Genomic DNA, 21,046 nt, shown 5'->3' on the forward strand with positions numbered 1-21,046 from the left:
CATGAATAAATCACGGCGTCTTCTAAAGAGAAGAGCAGTTCTAAGTGCTATAATAAAGTGGTGTGTGAGTGAAGAGGAGGGAGCAATTAAAACTGTCTGGTAGACGTAGGGCGAGGTTCCGGAAGGCGATGAGGTGCTGACACCCCAGCTGGATCTGCGGGCTGGCAGACGAAGGTCTGAGGGCAGTGTCATCAAAGGCCAGCTGCCCGGGCAGGCAGAGCAGGTCGTGTTCTGGGAGACGTGGTGCTGACAGAGGGACGGAGGTGGAGGGACAGAGGTGGAGCATGAAGGAGCTCGTGTATCCAGGAAGGAGTCGGGGCTCTTCCTCAACTCTGGGAGTTTTTGATGAAGATGAGGATGGACCTGGCCAAATGAGCATGCTGGAAAGACCCCTTTCACAGCAGTAGAGAAGAAGCAACACCATCTAACCTTGGACTCCCTAACCCACCTGCCCCGGCTTTATTTTTCCTCCATAGTTCTTATCACCAGCTATATATTTTACTTATTAGCTTGAACTGTATAAAATGGCCATTTTTGTAGGTCAAAATGAAGGAATATTAGCAAGCTTAAATAGTTCAACCTGTCATTTTGTTTACTGTTCATTCCTCCACCTCCCTCCCCAGCCCCCGTTAAAATTTGAGTTCCACAAAGAGAAGAAGTTTAATCACTCTTTTGTTCATTGTTGCATCTCTAGAGTCGATAACGGGCCTGTCACAGAGTAGCTGCCCATCAGGTATTGAAGGAAGGAAGGAAGGAAGGAAGGAAGGAAGGAAGGAAGGAAGGAAGGAAGGAAGGAAGGGAGAGAGGGAGGGAAGGAGGGAAGGAAAGAGGGTCAGAGAGAGATTGGGGAGAGGGAAGTGCTGTTTAGTCTCTCATCCTAACCATGGAAGCTCTCAGAGCACAGAGATCTTTAAGCTACAGGAAGCAATAGAACCGGTTCTGTTCTTCTTACTTTCTGGGGACTTCTGGGCAAGCAACTGCCCATTTTCAGTGGTTTCTTCATCAGTGAAAAAGAACAAGGGCAGATGCCTGAAGTAGATATTATTAGGATCATACCAGATCGTGGGAAATGCCCCACACGTTCGCGGCAGGGAGCAGGCACACCGTAAACACCATTTCCTCTTCCTCCCTTCTTTATCGGCTGAGCCCTCTTTTGTCCTGTCCATACACAAAGACCCACAGGATCAAGATTTTTCGTAATGTGAAAATTGACATATTTTGAGTTTGACAGGAGAGAAAACCCACCCACAACCAGTGGGGATGTGCTGTGGTGAGAAGCAGCGGACGACGCGCAAGGGAACTGGTGTCCCATCTGCCCTTGCTGACTCTGTGGCTCTGAGAAGGTCACTCAGCCTCTCCCTCCGACTTCTCTTGCCAACTCCCTCCATCCTTCCCTTTTCTGCAGCAGCCATCACCCAGCCCCATTCTTGGTGTGGGACCTACCTGCAAAGGTGTGAAAAGTGGGGATGAGATCAGAAAAATAGAGAGGGGTCAGGGATTCTCAAGAATCAAGGAAGGGTTAAGGAAGTCTATTCGGGCCCATTACTTGGAAATAAAGGGCAACAATTTTCCTTCTGACATGGGGACTTGGATACAGCCAAATCAAAACGTTCCCTTTATCAACACATTCTCCTCTGTCACATCCGTGAGACTCACCCTCCAAATTTCAGGCAAAGCTGCAGCCTAGTAGCAGAGGCAGGAAGAGAACAGGCAGTGGCCGGGCAGACAGGACAAGCCAGCCCCAACATTGCTAAGCAGAAGCTCTTGCGAAGCTGTCCTCAAAGTCTTTCTAAACCACAAAACACCCCACACCTATTTCACTTGGTTGCTATCAAAGATGGAGAAACTGACACCAAAAGCAACAAAAAGCAAAAAATAAACAAGTGGGACTACACCAGACTACAAGATTCTGCACAGCAAAGGAAACCATCACCAAAGTAAAAAGGCAACCTATTAACTGGGAGAAAATATTTGCAAAGGAGATAATATCCAAAAATATATAAAGAACTCATATAATTCAATAGCAAAAAAAGGAAAAAACAATCCAATTAAAAATGGGCAGAAGATCTGAATAGACATTTTTCCTTTTTTTGGATACACAGGTGGCCAACAGGTACGTGCAAAGGTGCTTAACAACACTATTCATCAGGGAAATGCAAATCACAACTACAGTGAGGTATCTCCTCACACCTGTTAAAATGGTTACTGTCAAGGGGACACCAGATAACAGTACTGGTGAGGATGTGGAGAAAGGGGAACCATCCTGCACTTCTGGTGGGAATATAAACTGGTCCAGCTGCTATGGAAAACAGTATGGAGGTGCCTCAAAAAGTTAAAAATAGAACTACCATATGATCCAGGAATTTTACTTCTGAGCATTTATCTGAAGAAAATGAAAACACTAACTCAAAAACATCTGCACCCCCCACGTCCATTGCAGCATTATTTACAATAGTAAGATATGGAAACAACCTAAGTGTCCACTGATGGATGAGTGGATAAAGAAATTGTGATATATATACCAGGGCTGCCAAAATAAAGTACACACATGACTTGTATTCATCTTTTGTTATTGGAATACATTGAGTATTACAATTTTAATACAGTTTTTTCCTTTCTTAAATGTGTATACTTTTTTGGCACCTTCTGTGTGTGTGTGTGTGTGTGTGTGTGTGTGTGTGTGTGTGTGTGTAATTATCCAACCATAATACAAAATGAACTCTTGCCATTTTCAACAGCATGAATAGACCTTGAGGGTATTATGTGAAGTGAGATAAGTCAGACAGAGAAACACAAATATCATATGATCTCACTTATATGGGGAATCTTAAGAACAAAAACAAGCTCATAGGTACAGAGAACAGAATTATGATTGCCAGAGGCAGAGGGGTAGGATTTTGAGAAATGAGTGAACTGTTTCTTTTTCTGTAGCTTAGTTTAAATAACCTGAATGAAAATGTTTTTTAAAAGATGGAAAAACTGAGGCTAAGAGAATGTCCCCAACATCCCTGAACCAAACCTTAGGGAAGCTGGGAACGAAACCTGAGTCCTGATTCCACATCCCAAATTCTTTTGCTCCTCTTGATAATCCTAGAAGGTGGGTTACACTAGTGTTACCCCATTTTTACAGATTAGAACATCGAGGCTCTGAGAGTAGAAAAAGTCTGCTCAATGTGGATGGACCGCTTTACCAGTGGTGGAGGAGATACAAACCTGAGTCTTTGGATGCCTGACCCAGGACAAGGGAACCTTCTGGTGGCCTGGAGCAGGGATGGTGGTGGCACGTGGGAAGCGCTGGAGAGTTGACATCAGTGGGGACAAAGAATGCACAGAGCCAGCGAGGGTGAAGGAAGCATCCCACCTGTGTACTCAGAGACCGATGACAAGTGTGCCAGATCACCTCCAGCAGGCAGAGCCTTTAGCGCCAGTAGACAGCTCCCATCTGATCACGTCAGTGTGCACTGGTAACAGCAAAGCCTGCTGTGGAACCCCAAATCCACCCAAACCCGTGCGTTAAACCACTGGTCCATCCACCCAGGTACTCGTGTTCCTTCTGCCCATCAGACAGATTTATGAGGAGCACCGGGGGGGGGGGGCCCATGGAAGCCTAGTCACAGCACCCACCCCACCTCCCCGTCAATCCCAGCAAGGGGGCGGGCAGGAGATAGAATATATGTAAGGTCATTTGGAGATGGAAAAAATCATTCACTCCCGAAATAGCCGATCTCCGCTTTGCAGCAATTGCCACCTTCTTGGCCCTAAATCAAATTCTGCTGTGAGAAGCAAACTCAATCTTCTCCCTCCCAAGTTTTGCTTTTTATGAGATCAGCAATAAATTGGGGCATGAACAGAGAAAAGGCACCAAAGGTCGCGGGAATCTGGCCATGCCTATATAGCCTGGAGGAGAGAGAGAAGTGAGGAGAGGTGAGACGACAGCTTCAGGACCAAAACAACAGAGCAGGATGGCCCAGCATCTGTGTGCCGAGTCAGAACCCAGTGAAGGAAGACAGACATACGCGTACTTCCTGACGTAGCGAGTCTTTATTCCGGTTAAAGAGAAACGGTCTGTGGCTGCCTTGTTGAATGAAAGCAGTAAGAGCTGTAATACCAGCCTGTGGGGTTGTAATTATCACAGCCTGGGGGCAATTCACCCCTCGGGTTAGCGGAGAACCTCCCTGAGATGAGGAGATGGACCTCCCTGCATCCCATAGATGTGGGGCTTTCTCTGGCCTCCACCTCTGGGGCCCCTCCCTTTCACTCTGAATCAGGGTTCTCAACCTGGGCACTACTGACGTTTGGGGTTGGATGAGTGCTGTGGGGGCTGTCCTGTATGTTGTAGGATGTTTAGCAGAATGTCTGGCCCCTACCCACCAGACGACAGTAGCACCCACCAGCCGTAACAATCAGCAGTGTCTGTAGACATTGCCAAATGTCCCCTGGGGAGCAGACTTGCTCCTAGTTGAAACTCTGCACACATGCTCTCCTGGGGTCTAAAATACCCCAGGATGGCCCATCCCCCTGTCCAGCTCCCGCCCTCCCTGCTAAGCTCCCTCGTCATCCCATGGGACCATCTGCCTGCCAGATACTGCTCCCTGGATGGATGCTCAAACAGCAACTAGAGGCATGGTCCTCCCCCAGGCCACCTCACCAACCCCCAGCCCCCCCGACGGTCCGCCCACCGCACGTGATCCTCTTCCTCCTGCTCCCTGAGTGGGTGGTCCCCCAGGTCTGAGCCATGGTTGTTCTATTAGAAAGCTGGTGGTCTCCACTCACCTTTGCTCACATCCTATAGCCAGCCAATCAGAAGCCAAACCCAGTAGCTGTAACCCTGGACCACTCCCAAACTGGTCCTGCTCCCCACCTCCCTGCCACAGGTTTGGGGTGAGCTCCCCCTCCAGCCCCCTCCAGCCTACCACCCTGACCTTCACCACAAGGAACTTTCTAAAGCACAACATGGTCGGGTCTGTCACCTGCTGGTGAAGAATCTGTGGCTTCTCAATGTCTCAGAGTTAAATCCAAACCCTAGAGGCCTACAGGGACGGTCCTCACCCCCTACTATGAGCGTGCACACAAGCACACATGTACACACACATATACATGCACTCACATGCACACACACGCACACGTGCACACACATCACGTGACCTAACTTCCAGCCTTAATGATAATAATAATACTTATAACAGCTAACATTTGTTAAGAACCTTTGGCACACTGGGCACTTTTCTCACACTTGTAGATAGTCGTTTGTTTAAAACTCACAACTAGCTTCTCATTTTACCAATAAGAAAACTGAAGCACAGAGAGGCTGTGTCAGAAAGTGAAGGCAGAACCAGCTCGTCCAGCCACTGTACAACACTGTTTCTCAAGCCTCGACGTGCAAGGGCCTCCGTCTGCTGAAAAACACCCCACCCCCCAATCCAGCTCTCTTCCCTGCAATGTCCTTGAACTCACCTTAGTTCAAACCTCCCCTGTCAGAGAAGCCTTCAGGCATGGCCAGGACCCCTTCTGCAGAGGGTGAGGTCTCCCACTACCTGAGCCCCAAGGGCTGGGCTGACTCCCCTGACACAGGACTTGGCCCAGAGGATGCTCAGGCAATGTGAGCAGCTCTGCTCTGCCGTGCACACAGGCGGAGCCCACACAGGTGCCCCGACGCCTGCACAGCCCAGCATCTCTGCCGCTGCTGCCCCAAGACCAGCCCTTCTCTGTCCAGGATGCCTCCCCTTGGCCGTGAGCTGGCCAGTCCCGGGTAGCACGTTCAGGATAGGCTTCTCCATGAGCCATTCAGCCTAGCTTCTGAGCCTGGACTCTGCACCAGAGTCTTGTTCTACAGTGTGCGACAAAGAGCTATGACAGACACCCTCTTCTTGCTTGTGTTTGCATGCCTCCCTTCTCTCTCTTCTAGAAGGCTCCGTCCTCTTTTCTCTACTTTCCAAATCCACCCAGGTCCAACTCAAAGGCCACTCACAGCCAGGACACCTTCTCTGACCACACAACACAGTGTCTTTGACCATGAGTTGCATCTCTGCCATTTCTCACCTATGTAACCCGCAACTAAAAACGTGCAGGCATCTCATCTGAAAAAATGGCAATTATGATAATACCCATCCCCTAGGGCTGTGGTAGGAACAAAATTATATTATATAAGGAAAGGCACCTATGGGGTAATTTGTCTGCTATATGATGAGAATTCAATAGATTTGTATGTAAAAATCTTCAGATAATTGAGCAACGTACACAAAGACGGTAAGGCACGGCCTTATGACATAAGCAAACGGAATAGTGCATCTCACTCTGAGGGCGATCACGTCTGACACATCAGTAGTTCAGGAAAACAATCAACACATGGATGAATGAATGATAGGAGGTGTGCCCAGCCTGGAGGGCATGGTGACATTTGTCAGTGAGGGTCCACGGTGTGCCAAGCCCAATCTCTCCTCCTTGCCATCCTTTCCACTGTCCAGCCCAGGCAAGCTTGTACGTGGCAGGTGTTCCGTGGGTTTTGTCGGTTACACACCCACCGAGAACGATAATTCCCTGCAACATCTGTCTGAGAAGGAAGAAGAAGAAAGACGAGGGGCTGTTTTTAGGGGTGAAATGGGAAGACCCCAAAATAACCAAAGGCCAGGCAATCACAGTTGTCTACCTGGCAAGGGTTAAACCAGAAAAGACTCCAGGCATGGGGCCACAGCAGGCTGGGGCATTCGTAATCCACATGTTTTGCCAACCACAAGGAACTAGAGGGGTGGAGTGGAATCCAGCCTATATAAAAACCAATTCTGAGGATGTGTCCAGCTCCTTTTGTGAAATAAGAATTGTGGTATAGCCAACGATGTCTGAAGTGGGTTTTCTCAGCTAAGATTAGAACCCTGCAGAAGATAACACAGGCCTTTTGAGGGCACAGCCTGGAAGGAACATTTTGCTGTGAGGAAACTGGCTCAGTTGTCTGAACTTTAGAATGGGATTTAGCCCCTGTGAGTTCAAGTCCCCCGATGGCCTATTCTTTGCTGAGTAACTGTAGGAGAGTCTCTTCCCGTCTCTGGGCTACAGTGAGTGTCCTTATCTATGAGGTCAGAGGTCGGCCTACATGATTCCAAAATCCTTTCCAGCAATTATATCCTGGAGGTCAAATCATCAGTGTGATGTTTAGTTCGGAGTAGTGCGCGCGTGTGTGTGTGCAAATGTATGCCGTGTATAGATGCATGTGTGTGTGAACATGTGTGTGTGTGCCTGTGTGCACGCTCGGGGCACACGGTGCATGTTTTCAGTGTCCTTTCACTTGGTTGATAACGCCTCACATCAGATGCCAACCGTAAACACGGACCACAGACTTCACTTCTATCATCCACTGCCTTCAAAACTGATAAGGGTTCTGGGAAAAGCATCACAGCGCTAGCACGCATAAATATGCCTGTCAAGCTTTTGAGCCCCTGAGGTCTTTTTTCTCCCAGGCAGGTATGCTAAACGTGTCCACATAATTGTGTGACAAATATTGTATACAGCTTTCCTTAATAAAAATCAGGTGTCTTATTTGCTCAGGAAAGCTGATAAGCCATCTGATAAACAAGGCTAGGAGACTAACTTTTTTTTTTCTAAATAATTATATTCTGATGGCTGCATGGACAGACCATGAGAAAATCAAATTATTTTTATACAGCAAAAAGAAAAGTCGAGTTAAATACACATGAATAGTACCACTAGAATTACAGGTGAGTCCTTCTGGGGAGGTAGCCTCTTTGATTCTGTGTAAATAACAGAATAATTTGAAAATCCATTCTTCTCTCCATCACGGTGGCTTTCTAGGTTAGCTGGTCCTTTATCATTACTTGGAACTTCATTAAATGTATATTTTAAAAGAGGCTATCACAAGAGTCTTCCAAATATTCTCCTCTCTTCTCTCCTTGAGTCCACATTCTACCCACACCCACAGTAACGGACCTCAAACATAAATGAATAAAAGGGTGTTATTCCTTTTCTCAAAACTCACCACTGACCTCTCTCAGGTTGAAGTCCAGTGTGCTTCAAGGCCCTCTCCAACTTGTCCCCCTTTTACTGTCGGTCTCCAGGGGCTTCACTCTCAGGATGCACTCTTCTCACCTTTATACCCATGGGAACCTCGCCGTGTCCCCAATACCCGAGCTCTTTCTCTCACACCCCCAAGCCTTTGTTCATGCCGTACCCTTTGCTGGAATGGCCTTTCCCAGCCCTTTATTCAGCTGGGAATCTCCTCCCCTTTTTTATGACCCGGCTCAAATGTTCCTTCTTCAGGGTAGCTTTTCCTACATGTCCTCATTCACTTGGTCAACAAATACTTGTGGTGGGCCCCAGGTCACAGGTGCTAATGATCCAGAAACCAACAGTGAGGGCAACACTCAGAGGTACAATGAGAGGTCATTTGGAAACCAGAAAACGTTACCAAGGAAGCAGAGTCGATGTCCTCAACGTAGCTCGTGGTGGGTAATTGTAAGCTCTGGTGGAATGAAAGGGGTGCTCCAGGATGGGTGAGTAATTCCCTGGGGATGCAGGGCAGCCATGGGGCCCTCCTGGGAGCTAGTGAAAGCAAGATCCACGGGAAGATCTCATGTAGTGTCACTAGAAATGTCACCCCCACTGGACAACTGGCCTGGCTGCTGGTGCTTCCAAGGCCAGGGGAAGATGGGGCGCTGGACTGAAGCTGACACAGGTTGGGAGCTGGTGGCCACGGCGGTGGAGGCAAGAACAGTGAGGGCTCGTGGGTGCCTGAAGGAAGTGTGCTGAGCCTCACCCTCGGGGGACAAGAGGAGACTCCAGCAGAGCCACAGGAATGGAGGCCGGGATGCCAGTCCACCGTCTCCTAAATAACCAGAGAATGGATAGAGGACTCAAAGGCCCATGTGAGCAGAGGCTCCTCCTCCTGGTTCAGCCTGGCTCAGCAGCAGCTCTGGGACGCTGCCTGGCACACAGGGAGCACACAGCACATACCTGCAGAATGAGTGAGTGAGTTCATGAGTAAGTGAGCAAGCAAACAACGAACGAGGAGCACTGTGCAAGAACCCCCAGGGGGTGAAGAGATCAGCGCCCTGCCTCTGATGCCTCCCTCACTTTCCCTTTACCCAGGGCTTATTGCTGAGGACAGTGAAACGGAACAAATGAGAAAGGGAAATGGAACCACCCCGAGAGGCAAACCAGGGTTCATTTCCTTTCCCTCCTCTGAGGCCAACAAAGAAAAAGGCCGGGCCTCGCAGGGTGCTTCCTAGTTCCTCAGGAGTTGAGTCCCAGCCTATTACCCAGGAGGCACAGGGTAAAGGGTGCTGAATGCTCTCAGTGGGGGCCTTCGCCTCTGCAGTTGTTTTAGGAGCATGACCTCTCCCCTACCACACCCTCCCCGACCACAGGTCACACTACATGTGTCATACCGTGACCTCACTGCCAAGCTTCTGGCTAAGGTGTGTGCCTTGGTGTATGAGATGCTTCTCCTACCGTGTTTCCCGAAAATAAGGCCAGGTCCTATATTAACTTTTGCTCCAAAAGATGCATTAGGGCTTATGTTCAGGGGATGGCATCCTGAAAAATCATGCTAGGGCTTATTTTCTGGTTAGGTCTTATTTTCGGGGAAACACGGTAGTACGAAAACACAATTTTTAGAGAGGCAGAAATTAGTAAAATATAGCCAGGGAGCTAAGGCCCTGCTTGGCCTGTCTGGGGAAGCCCAGATAGCTCCACTCCTAGCGCTGGGCAACCTCATTCCTCTTTACCATCCAAGCAGCTTTGAAAACTCCCACAGGACAGGGTGCACACCAGTCAGGGAAAGGATGTGTCCTGGACCCCGACGAGGGCTCAGGTAGAAATGAGGAAGGAATCAAGATCAGCCCAGACCCCAACCCCAGAGAGATTCAGGCCCACCCCTCCCCACACACCTGCAGGGCATCCAGAGCACAGGAGGAAGGAATGGGGGACAGGATGCAGAAGGCCAAGGTGTAAGCTGAGGAGGACTGAGACATGAGTCGAGGACTCCAATGGAAGTCAACAGTCACTGGGGAGCCATGGAAGCCTCTGGAACAGTGGACGTGCCAACCCAAGGTCACCCAGAATGCAGAGAAGACATGGGAGCAGGAGACCTTGGGACCATCCAGGGGGGAGACTGCACTGGAGGCAGGAGAGCCGGGACCCTCCCCAGCTGAGTGGCCGGTATTCCAGCAGGACCATCTACAGACATGGGACTCCACTGTGTGTTTGGAGTGGGAGCCGGAAGCAGCCCTTTTAGGTCTTTGCCTGTCTCAGGAAAATCTTATCCACAAAGAGCCAGCAAGCAATGAAGGACGAGGGGTGGACATTTGCTTTGGTTGCAGACAGTCAGGTTGGAGCATCGTCGATGTACCATCATTGCTCTGCGTAGGTGAGGGTCGGGTTGGTCCGAAGCCCCCGTGTCAAGGGTAACAAAATGCCCAGGGCAGGGGCTTTACCAGCGTTTGTTGAAAGAAGAGTCTCTGAGCCTTGTTCTCTTCTCCTGTAAGATCCCTCATTTTGGTATATTTGTAATGTACTTGGAACATGGTAGAAGCTCTGCAAATAGTTTCATTATTAATTATCCTTCATGGGTAAAGAAAGTGATCAGTAGAACTCAAACTGTGAGAGGGAATTAGCACCTGATTGAATGTCTGAACCACAGAGTTCTGTAATTTTTACAGCATTGTACTTTCCAAACCTTGTTCAATAACTTCTGGTGGGTCTCAGTCATTTGTGGTTAGTGTTGAGACTGCCCCCAGTAGAGGATTTAATCATTTGCCTGGAGTCACGTGGCAGGTCAGTGATGGACCATACGAGGGGCCAGATGCTCTGCCTCCCAGTCCAGGACCCGTCCAGGCCTTTATCACAGAACCCCTGGTAAAGAGCTCAGAGATAGCGGGGTGTCCTGTGCTAGAAGGTCGTCTTCTCAGCAGGCCCGTCTTCTGTGGGGCAAGGGAGCTGGAGAAAGTCAAGGCCAGGAGAGAGGTGAGCAGGTGGGTCCCAGGGGGACTTCATGCAGAGCTCAAAAGGATGCATCCATCTTGATCTTGGTTGAGGTTGGTTCCTAGTCTCAAGAAGGCCAAGTGGCCCCTGGTGATTCTAAGACCCTCTAGGCAATGATACTGTATTCTGGGTAATCTCTGGAGCAAGTCTGGGATTTGGGATGGGGCAGGGAGCAGGAATATCCCTTTGAGGTGTGACTACTATAAGATAGAGAGGGGTCACACAGCTCAACCAGGCAAGATGGGGTTCAGAACCAGCTCCCAGGTTCAGCCAGGACCTGGAGTGCTAAGAAGGGGAACTGAGGCAGGATTTCTATCTTGCAGCTTGAGTCAGCGCAATTCAACCCAGCTCTGCAGATTCTGAGCCAAAAGCTACCTACCTAGTTCCAGGTCTGCCTATGGATGGGGCAGACTCTCCCGAGGCCTCTTGTCCTGTCTGATTGGGCTCGACCTTCCATCTCCAGGGAAGGACCGTGGTGGCTAGAGCAGGCCAGTGCTTCAAACAAGCCACAGCTCATAGCACATGAGCCCAAATACCCAGGCAAGGGCTGCATGGGTTTGAAGGTCAAACAGCGTGTGTCTCTTTTGATATCATACTATAATTCTGCAAGATGTAACCTTTGGGGGAGGCAGAGTGAAGGGACCACTCTGCACTATCTTGCCACTTTCTGTGAATCTAAAATTATTTCAAAATGAAAAGATAAAAAACAGGGAGTCATGACATTGGTCTTTAGCACCTGGTATCACTAACCTGATGGTCCTTTGACAATCCCACCCAGCATCTAAGCAAAGACTAACCCAGTCAGGGCCTTTTGGAGAAGAAACTGTCCCCAGACTCTGCTCGTCCTCCTCCCACCACCACTGCTCTGAGTCAGACTTGCATTTCCTTTCACCTGATTTCTTGACCCCTTCCTACTCTCGCACTGCCTCCATTCTCTCCCTCTATCGCCAGGGAGCTAAGGCCCTGCTTGGTCTCTCTGGGGAAGCCCAGACAGCTTCATCTCCTAGCGCTGGGCAACCTCATTCCTCTTTAGCCTTCAAGCATTCCTCATTCCTCTCTCCATCCCTTCCATCACCACCAGGAGGGCATCTCTAAATCTCTGCTCTGCTTCTAACCCTCCAGGGGCCCCCAGTCCTTTGGGGATAAAGTCAGGCTCCTGAGCAAGCTCTTCAAATCCCATCACAATGTGGTCTCAATCACATACTTTTCCAGCTTCATCTCTCCACACGTCGAACTCCAAATCCCACGCACCAGCTCACAACAGACCACGAGATAGTCCTCAGAATCACTGTCCACTCGCCCAGCCTCTCCTCCTTTGCCCGAGCTGTTCCATCCTCCTGGTAAGCCCCTCTCTAATCGTCTCCCTCCATCAATCCTCCTCTTCCTCAATACTTAGCTCAAAATTCTTCACTAGCTTGACCCCACCCACTGGCAGCACTCCTTCCTCAGTGTCTAAAAGAGAGATGAGGGATTGGTGCCTCAAAGAGCGTCGAACAGGTCCCTTGGCCTCCATCAGTGAGTTGGGTCCTCGCTAGTAGAAGTGATCTGGAAACAAGGCCCAGGCCTGGTGACTCTTTCACCCTCCTGGATGTCTTGCCTTTTTGAGTTGCTGGATGGATATTTCTGGAATGTACTTCTTGTGGAGGGAGACCCAATCCTCAGTGCAGAGAATCAACATTTGGGTCCCAGGAGAACTGTGCAGTTGTTTTGAAGAGCAGAAGTGGAAATCACTGACCTTCAAAGCAAATCCGAGCTGAGGGTGTGCCTGAAACAAAACACAAAAAGGCGGTGGGAGCAGGGAGGGGACCCGAAGCCCTTCCAGCTTTGGTGGTGCACCCAGAAGAATATCGTCCAGAGCCAAGAGGAGGTGGAGTTCAGGAGAGGTAGGAGCAAGATCTTTCTTCCTCCTCCTTGTGGTCCTTGGGATGCTGCTGGGTGTGTAATCACATTGTTCTTGGGGTGGGGCAGGGGCTGGCTTCCTCTGAGCAGGTTCTCCTGCAAAGGGGGCCCTGGGTCCCTGGAGAAGGCAGAATGTGAGCAGGGCTCTATCAAGCTAGGCCAGCAAAATGGTGCGCGGCTGGACAGCAGCATCGATCCAGCGGGTGGGAGGAAGGCGGCCCGGGCCGGGCCTGCTGTGCTCAGCAGGTATCTCATCTGCTCTCGCCTCGGCCATGCAGCCTTGAGAGTCTGTTTGCAATTACAGCCTGTTTTGATTATTAGGTCAGAATATTCATCTCCATGGGCTTATGATAAAAAGCCAGAGCAAGACAGCATTTCTCAGTTCAGACTAGGTCTCCCTTTGTGTTTGTGTGTGTGTGTGTATGTGTGTGTGTGTGTGTGTGTAGGTTTTGCCTTTTTCTTGTTTAACCAATTTATTCAGTTCTTGACTCCAGGAGGGTGGTGGCTGTAAGAGGCACCCCAGAGGCAGTGAATGCAGTGGCCTTGTACAGCGGTAAAAGTGGGAGGCTTTGGCGGCTCCCTTGGAACCCCACCCAGCCAGGAGGCCAGAGCTGGGCGGGCTTTTGACTCATCCAGAAGGCAGCTGGCTGCCGAAAACACAGGCTGGTGTTGGGAGAGTCCTAGAAGGCCAGGCCTGGGAGGGACCTTGAAAGTCAATTGTCTAACCCTCGCCACATGCTTTGTTGCTTCTCCACATCCCCACCAAGTAGTTAGGCAATCTCTGCTTCCATTCCTCCAGGAATGGGGAACTCACTACCTCTTTGGGTCACCTGATTTGGGACAGCAACTCTAGAAAGGAAACAGCATCCTTTCTTATAAGAGCAGTGACTCCTTGACCTGTACGTGCTCTCCTGGCCAAATAGCCCCGTTTCTTCAACACGCTGAGTTTGATATGGATTCGACTCTTGTTACCACCCTGAGTAAGTGCAACATCCCCATGTGGTCTGAACACCCAGAGCAAACAGGACTTTGACTTCCTTCCTTCCAAACAGTCTACTTCTCTGTTCACGGAGCCTACACTGCTTCTTGGTAGACCCAGTTCTAGACCTTCTTCTAGACCTGAAGGAGAAAATGCTCTCACAGGACGCAATGTAATCACTGCCCTTTCTTCCCTGTGAAGACTCTTCATCTGTCCTCACAATCCAGGCTACTGTGTCCTATTTGTCCAGCTCGTGTCCTATTTGTCTTCAGTCGGTGGCTCTTGAGAGCCTCAAGAATCCTCGGGACAAAGGTGACAGGGGACAGAAGAGAGAAAGGGAAGTCCCTATGTTCTCAGTCCCAGAGCAGGCAGCACACTTCCGCTGCCTCAAAGTTGTGGTGGCCTGATTTCTGGAGGGAGGAGTAGGAGTGAAATCACTCTCCCTCCTCCTTGCAGTCCTCAGGACGCTGCTGGACGTTTAATCGTGTTTTTCTTGGGATGAGGGTAGGGGTTGGCTTCCTCTGAGCAGGACACAGAGAGATATACTGACCGAGAAAGAGAGACAGGTCCTGGTCTCCTGTAGACCCTTGAAAGCTTACAACAGTCTTGCTTATCTATGTCAGTGTCACAACAACTCTAGGAAACAGACACTTGTGTTATTTACATGATGACTAGTTTTGCAAAACTGAGGTTCAGAAAGGCAAGGACCACCAAGCTAATAAAGATTGACACTGGGAGAAGAGACAGAGGTTCCCTGAGTCAAAGTTTAGTTGCTAGTCAGATAGAGAGGCCCACAGAGTGCTGACCTTGTTTTAGATGGCGTGATGATATAAACAATATTATTTATCATCCAAACCAGGTCTTTGGCGCCAAAAGGGGGCACTGTTAATGTTTACACAGGACACAGGCACATACCAAGGCCACCGCTGGTAAATCAGGATGTGTGGTCCTCCTGCCGTGGAGGTCTCCAGTCCCAGGTGCCCAAACCTCTCTGTTCTACCATGCCCACCTCAGAGAACTGATGCAGAGGCATCTCTGAGGATGATTCCAACTTCCTGCTCACTAGCTCAAACCTTCCTTCTAAGACGCCCCATCCAAGTGCCCCTGGACACCTCCGTCTGGATGACCTCCTCAAATGCAGTCCTGTGTGGTTCCCCGTCGGATGGAGGCATTGGGTGTACCCCACAACGTGAACAAGGAGCCCCAGTACAGGCCAGCTCTCAGCACAGACTCTCAGCCTTGAGCTCCACCTCGCTCCTTGCCTCAGACCACCCAGCAATTCTGGCTGCTCTCATCACCCCTGCCAGACTCTTTGGGTTTGTTCTCCAATTGAGATGGATGCCCATCCTCCCTTTCCTTCTCCTCTTTCAGCCTGATTCTGGGTTTAGGTCTCAGTTTCCCTGCCCCTGATTTCTCTGAGGAGTCAAACCCCTGCCTACCTCCTGTTTGACTCAGGTCTTGGCTCACCTAATGCCAGGTCCGACCCCCGTCCTGGGCTTAATTTACCCCATGTGCACTGTAAGCCAAACACAAACATGCCCAAGTGGACCCACAACCTCTCTTCAAAACTCAGTCCTCCTTCTGGATTCCGGATGTTAGCGAAAGACACCACCAGCTACCCAGTTACCCAGGGAGCCCTGTTGGTCCCTAGAACTACAGCCATGCTGCAGTGATTTACACCCAGACCTCCTGTTCCCTACGAGAATAATCACACCATGTCCAGGTGTCACCCAACTCACTCCTTGCCATCTCCCCTTTTCCTGCACACAGTGCCCAGCCCCGGGCTGGCCTGCGGTCAGCGCTTAGCCACCATCTGCCGAAACAAACGGCTGGCGGAATAAATGATGATCACAAAGCCAACAGAGGCCTGATCAGGAAGTGTGGCTTCATTTTATTCCAGTTGTTCCGAGAGATTGGATTGATTTAATAGGAATGCTTCCTAACGCGTGAACAATTATTATTGTTTTAAATTAGCAAGAATAAAATTCCACCATCTTTCTCCCTGAAGCTACTTGCCGAGATGCCGAGCTGTAAATTCACGGCACCCATGAGGAGCTAGACAAACAGCCATCGGAGCTGCAAGAAACTGCTGCAACTAAAAACAACTCCAATCCATATTTTTCCCTTAAGGGAAGGGGAAGGAGCTAGAAAGCAGGGAGGAATATTTTTCTTTTTATTTTAAAAGGGAATATTATAACTCTTTCCTGCCCTTCCTTCTAGCTTCACAAGAGATGCCTGAGGTTGAGCATATTTAGCTGACTGAAAGAGGAAAACATGAAATAAATGTAACTAAATGAAGCAGCTAGCTGGTCACTCTTACTGCAAAAGCTGGCAGCGTTATGTGGTCTCCAGCCACCTCACCTCCGTCCCTTCCCGGACGCCATGCCATCTTCTGACTTTGATTCTAGCCACAAGACTGGGCTTAGGGTCCAGGTGACAAGTGCACTGAGGCGTAGTTCCAGCCCCACCCACTATGTAAACCTGTTCCCTCTCTGGGCCTCAGTTTCCCCCTCTGCCCGTGAGTCCTAACGATGAGGTTCTCAGCTGATAGTGGCTGACAGCAAGTCATATAGCACCTCCTCTCACCCCTAAACTCAGCTCTCTTTGGGAAGGACAGAGCAAGACGCGGGTAGTGGTCCCCCAGCCAGGCTGCTGTCATAGTCACCATGCACATTCCAGGGCGCCAGGACAGACCCAGCAAGTGGAGAATCATGCAGGTGATTCTCACAGGCAGCCCAATTTGGAACCGCAAAGCATGCTGGGTTCACATTGTTCTCCCATTTAACCATCTCGTCACTGCAGCAAGTCTCATCCCCACAGATTAGCCTCATCTGCTCTGGGGGTAACTGGGCACGGTCAATCACTTATTCATCCATCAGACTTTATCGAGTCCTCCCCACATTTCAGTGTCGGAGCCAGACACTGGTGCAACAAGCACGCACCGCTGAGTGTGAGGAGCCAGGGCAGACACAGGAACACGGCAGGGCCCTCGAATGCAGTGTGACAAGAACCAGCTTAGAGGCAGGTCAAGGTGCGAGCACAGAGAAAAGATTTCCAATTGAGTCTGGACAAAGAGCTCCCAGATGTGGAGCCATTTGACCTGAGGCTGAGAGGAGGTCTCCGAGCTCCCAGATGGAGAAGGAGCACCCATCCTTGGCAGGCGACCAGCAGGGACAAAAGGCCAGAAAGTGCGGCGAGCTCTCCCTGCCACGATAAAGAGCTGGAAGCTTATTCCATAGGCCTCAGAACCACAGAGGGTGTTAAGCAGAGAGGTGGCCGGTGGTGGGATATCGGGCAAGACACTGACCCTCTGAAGCCTCACTCTCCTCATGTACAAATTCGGAAGAGTGTGCACCTCTCCGACTGGGGTAAAGATCTCTCGGCCAAAGGATGTAAATGTGCCTGGCACAGCTTCCGGTACATGATGGTCCTGGGAACACAGCTATTGATTCTAAATGTGTTCACCTATTCCTCTGTCCAAGACTCACCTAGCGTGCATTGTGCACACACACGTGCTCACACGCACACGTGCATACACACCCTTCACCCCAACTTCCGCTCCACCAGGAACACTCCTGATAAAGACTTTCCCTGCAAACACTCCCAGCTCACGGACCTGTCTCAGCACCGTTCCCCTGATTCTGGCCCCCACCACGCCCTTCTTCCTCCCTGGCGGTCCTGTTGGAAAGTCTTGCTCGGCCTGGGGTGTCGGCCACATGTGCACATGGGTTTAAATAAGAGGCCACTGTTGTTTGTGGTTTTATAACTGAGTTTCCTCAGGAATGGAAAGAGGTAGAAGCTGAGCTCCTGGAGCTGGCAGTAAGAAAGGGGTGGGAACAGGGGAAGGGAGGGGGACCGCTCTGGGGAGAAGGGTCTTGGGGACCAGACAGTTCAAGTGTGTGCCCCAGGTCTCTGTTGATACCACATGCGGGAAATGGGGAGAAGCAAGGGAGAACCCTTCAGGGTTGCAAAACCATCCTACAGGTGGAAGAAAGGTGGGACGCTGCTGCCTGTGGCCTCCTCCCCTACCTCTCCTCCCCCAAAGGCCCAGGAACAAGCCCTGAAATGTCTCTTGCTGCTGGCGTGGCCTCCACCCCACTGTGGGCTGGCTGAATCCTGCTGTCCTGTCACCTGGCTCCAAAACCCCTGCAGCCACAACTGCTGCTGTCCTCTGGCCTGCTCAGGGTCAGCCTCCTCCATGGCCCAAAGGCCACAAATAGCAAATTATTGTATATAACAGAATTTTCCTGAACATTGGGAAGTTATGGGAAGTGATTACAGCACCGAGCACAAGAGGGAAAAAACTTAAAATGGATGATTTACGTACGATTTAACAGGTAGCAGGAGACTGAGTCCCGGCTCCTCCCTCAGGTCTAGCCTGTGGCTGGGGTTCTTCTTCCCCACGCCAAAAGAGGATCACTCCACCCTCCATTTTCTCTGAATTTCTGCAGCCCCAATCCCTTCTTCTTCTTGAGCTTCCAGGGGGCGCCCCTAAATACTACAGAGAAGAAAAGAGGGAGGGAGAGAGGGAAAGAGAGGGTGCAGGAGGGAGGAAAGATATTCCAAAAGCCCATTCATTACCTGTGTGTTTCATTTCACCGAATCTTCCCCCAGAAATGTGGGAAATAAATATTATCTCTGTTTTACAGGTGAGGACCATGAGGATCCGAGAGGTAAAAGGAATTGCTCAAAAGTACAGATATAGGAAATGCAGTCATGTCTCTTTCCATCCACTTAGTCAACAAATATTTATTGTTCTGCTCCAAAGCAAGGGTTCCTGGACTCCTGGCCCTGAGTCATTTCACAGCCAAGCAAGGAAAGCCTGGGAGTGGGGGAGCCTCTGAAGCCAGCCAGAAGGGGCCTGGGCCCAGCGTCTTTACAGCTGGCTCTGGCTGCCCGTGACATTTCAGGGAGCAGCGGAGCCATGGGCACAGTAAGCTCGGGGAGTTTAACAAATGTTTATAAAACCTTTTCATATGCAGTTAATGATCCTTATTAGGACCTAAAAAAGCAGTCACTCATGCCACGTCCCAGCTTTAAGAAGCGTTTTATTATTACACGCCACTCCACAAATGAATGAGCGAAGCCGTGGCCCATTTGTCAGTGGGGCCAACTCCCGGCAATGCTGGTGGAAAGGCCTTTGTCCTGAAGCTGACTGGGCCAGATTGGCTGCTCCACCTGCCCTCCCCATGCCCCCAGACACCCACCAGGCTCGAGCTGCCAGCCCACCAGCTGCCGCCCCTGAAAGGGCCCACCTTCAGGCTCCCTGTGCCTGGGGCCAGAGCAGACCCCTCTGTCTCTTCCCTGAGGCGTTTGGGGGAGTGCAGAAGGGGACGGGGTCTGAGAAACACAGATGCCTGGGCCCCAGCCCCGAATCTGAGTTCTTAACCAGGCGCCTATTCAGGAGCCACCAGAGCTGGAGATGTCAGCCTCCGAGGCCTGAGTGCCACTCCTGGCTCTGCCCCAGACTTTGTCCTCCAGCAAATCTCTTCAGTGTCCCTCAGTATCCCGTTTATAAAATGGGGGTGTCATACCCACCCCCCAATGGGTTTTGTAAGTAGGAAATCATCTCGTGTGACCAAAGTACGTTTTGTCGTGAAACTGCCAAACCTGCCTCTGCTGTTTGAATCATGGAATCGTAGCATTCAGAGCAGGAAACCACCAAGGTCAGGGTGAAAAACAGCTGATGGAACTGGACAGAGACATGGTTGCACAACATTGTATAGGCATGAAATGCTACTGAATTGGCTAATTTTGTTACATGAATTTCACTTCAAAACAAAATGGTTAATTTTATGTTACGTGAATTTTACCTCAATAAAAAAACAATCCAGTTCCTTTCCATTTTAAATGTGACATGCTTACCAACCTCTGAGCCTTCGCCCAGGCTGTTTTCTCTGCTTGGTTAACTCCTAATTCAGGCTCACAATTCAGGCTTCCTCTTGGAAATCATTTCCTCAAGGGCTCCTCTGCTAGCCCCCCATGGAGGTGCCCCCACATGCTGTGTTCCCCAGGAGGGGACATTATCACAGGCTGTTCAGAGTCCATGTACGGGCACCTCACTGCAATACGGGCTTTGGGGCAGGGCAAGAGCAGTTCCCAGCCACAGCAGCTGCTCATCTGACACTTAGCAAGCACTCAGTACTTACTTGTCTGATGGAAGATCTGACTCCAACCCAGCCCTGGTTTTAGAGAACGCCAGTGTGGTGCAAATGCGGGCCAGGCCCTGCCCGGGTCACACAATTGCTTAGTCCGCAGAGGAGCTGGAAGCCAGACCTGCCCTGTTTCTGCAAGAGGCCCTTTGCTGTTCCTTCCCTGTCAGCAGCTCCCCTGGGCAAGAAGCACAGCCCAGACACGTCAGCCTCTCCTTCCAAGTCATCAGCTAATCTGGCCACGGCCAGTGTGCCAGCACTTTCTGTCTGCCCTTCCTGTGTCCCCAGGACACCGCTGTTTATGTTCTTAAGGGCTTATCGCAAACAGGCAGGCAAAGACCCATGTCCTGGGGAACCTCGTCCCCAGAACCTCCAACCAACACAAGGCCTTGACCCTTGGGACCTTCAGCTTCCGTGTGCTCCTGCTGGAAACTGCCCACACGCAGAGCCTCAGTTTCCCCCCTCCCCCTCGAATATAACAGACGAGCAACCACTAATCTAACACGACTGTCAAAGGAGTGGCTAAGGGATGGCCCTCACAATCTGACCACCTGCGTCTCAATCCCGGACTCAGGGTCCTCCTCACTGCAGGACCCTGGGCAGGTGGTGGCATAGAGACGTGCCTTGTTCCCTCTCTAGGAAATACGCACGATTCTAGGACTGACTTTCCAGGTGCATAGTACTTTGCAGTACTTAGAACCGCGCCTGGAGCGCTGGAAGCACTTATGAGTGTGAGCTGTGATTTCTGTAAGTCCTTTCCCTGTCTCCCAGGAGCTTAGATCTGGTTGCCCTTCCCTCACAAAGTAGAGGGTAGTAGCATGTCATGGTGCTCACCAGGACAGCCAGAATACACAGAGCACATGCAGGGAAGGCCTGGCTGTGAGCCCTGTTTCTGTCATCTTTTTAGCCATTTTAACCTTGGATGCATCATGAAAAGCAAAAAAGGAGTTCACAGAGCAAGAGTCAGAGACCCAAAGGAGGCTGAAGCTGCCGTCAGTCACCGAGCTGTACAGAGGTGGCCTGCAGG

The 21,046-nt window shown here is 50.5% G+C and overlaps 1 long non-coding RNA gene across 1 annotated transcript; it reads right to left on the reverse strand.

Moving 5' to 3' along the window:
- Nucleotides 1-7,721: 7,721 nt before the first annotated feature.
- On the reverse strand, nucleotides 7,722-20,184 carry LOC117035777 (uncharacterized). Its single transcript, XR_004425267.1, has 3 exons — nucleotides 20,017-20,184; nucleotides 9,897-12,754; nucleotides 7,722-8,961 (listed from the first exon to the last, which is right to left on the reverse strand). It is a non-coding gene; the product is annotated as an uncharacterized LOC117035777 (long non-coding RNA).
- Between the last annotated feature and the right edge of the window lie 862 nt (nucleotides 20,185-21,046).

The sequence above is a fragment of the Rhinolophus ferrumequinum genome, chromosome 16 (assembly GCF_004115265.2).
Source record: "Rhinolophus ferrumequinum isolate MPI-CBG mRhiFer1 chromosome 16, mRhiFer1_v1.p, whole genome shotgun sequence".
NCBI classification, from domain to species: domain Eukaryota; kingdom Metazoa; phylum Chordata; class Mammalia; order Chiroptera; family Rhinolophidae; genus Rhinolophus; species Rhinolophus ferrumequinum.